The sequence below is a fragment of the Nematolebias whitei genome, chromosome 6 (genome assembly GCF_014905685.2).
Source record: "Nematolebias whitei isolate Nwh7 chromosome 6, NemWhi1, whole genome shotgun sequence".
NCBI classification, from domain to species: Eukaryota; Metazoa; Chordata; class Actinopteri; order Cyprinodontiformes; family Rivulidae; genus Nematolebias; species Nematolebias whitei.
Window position 1 is genome coordinate 21,001,384 of NC_056503.1, and position 2,033 is coordinate 21,003,416.

Consider the following 2,033-nt stretch of genomic DNA (forward strand, 5'->3'; position numbering starts at 1 on the left):
TGATCACACTTTAAATTGATCACACTTTAAACTGATCACACTTTAAACTGATCACACTTTAAACTGATCACAAAAGAAGGAAAACTCAACAACAAACACAAAAACATCTGCCGACCAAAACCACAGGCAAGACAAGAAACAACGACTCAACACTTTGCTGCAGACAAAAACTATTTCCCATCTCGACCCGTCATATTTATGCTCATCCATTCATTTTATGTGAAAAACATTCAAAACAAATTCCTTTTCAAATAAAGCAGCACGTAGCACTTTGCATCAGTTTATTTTAAGTCTGTATGAGTTGTATGTTTCTAAATTACGAGTTTCCACAAATCAGACGTGTTGTTGATCCAGTATCATCATTTGTCAGTTTAACTTTATAAAAATTAAACAGCTGTGAACGGCACAAAGTCAAAACAGATTGAATTAAACCAGCATTATTTGAAGGAATGCATATCCAGCACCTTGTTTTATCCTAACAGGCCGTGCCATGAGAAATGAACGAGTTGTGGAAGTTTGCTCAAACTTTGAATATAAAGTTATGCTCAATCTCATCTAATATCACCAAATTATTTACATTAAACTTTAGCGCAGGGCCTTTAACACTGACATATGTGATTTTTATTGTCACTTGACTGAAGCAGCAACCTTGAATCAGTTTGACTTGTAATTCAATCAGTGTTTTATTAAAATCCATCCAGGTGTTCATGAGATATTTTGCTGACAGATGTTTGCAAAGATATTTAGGTGCTTGGACAGAGACTTTATTGCCTGCCTTTCACGTTGACAACAGGTATGGACAAACATCATGTTTTAAAGGAAGATGATTATGCTTGTGTGGTGCACCTAAAAGAATGGTCACCACATTATGTTTGGTTATTTTATCCTTTTAAAATATTGGTTATACAACTATACTAGTTTAATTAACAAATTATATTTTGTTAGCAGTTCGGCATGTTAGTCTGCCAACATTTAGTGCTTTCCTGATGTTAGAATGGGAGGGGTGATGGTTAAGGAGGGAGTTGGTTTTGGGGGCACACTTCCTGTTTGCCTCAGACGCAATCTGGACAAGAAAGGCAGCGCTCCGATTATTATTGCTCTCTCCTGTTTTGTCATTCTCCAGGCTGCGCTCATCACTGTTGCAGCCATCCTGACACGCAGCACCTGTAACACTTGGTTTCTTTTTTTGGACAAAATAATATGAAATAGTTTAGGGAACCACTTTTTGTTGATTGTAGCCATTAAAAATATATATTTTGTGACATTAGTACTTTCTGCAGAGCTCTGATGTTGAAGCGTTTTCAGGTGTTTACAAAAGTGAGGGGTTTGCACCTTATTAAATTAATCCAAATGATTGTTTCAAACTCAACCCTCTAAATCTATCATCACCAGATACTGTATATAAAACATATTTCTCGTGTTGTTTTGTATTTATTACCAGGTAATAGTCTGGGTTTGTTGCTCTAAGTAATGTGATGCTGTGTGTGTGTTTGATGCTCCTGCAGACTGTCAGGCAGGATCTGCAGCTTCAGCCCCAATCAGGAGCTTTAAGTCCACCGACTGTCAGAATGACAAGAGAGACGGAGCAAAAAACACCAACAGAGTCAGCACACAAAGTGCTAAATGTGCTCCCTGCAGAGCTGCGTGGCAGGAGCTCCTCTCAGCCAGTCGAGCAGGAGAACACCACAAGCTGTGTCTCCAGAAACAAAGCAGCCTGTTGATTGTTGTCCTCTCAATAAGAGACAGCACAGACAGAAACACACTCACACACACACACACATACAGAGATAAACAAGAGGATAACGTGTTAAAGGTGTGACACAGAGCGGCAGCATACACCCTCCACCCATCCTTCCTTTCATGAGAAAACTTCTCATATCTGTACCACCCACAGCCGTACACTTGCAGCAGCTCATGCTAACTTCAGCAGATTATAAAAAAGCTCGTATTGTTGAATTTCTAAGAGTAACCATTGCGATGAAGAGCATGCATCAAATGTGAACAGAACATACCATCCAAAACCTCCAAACGTC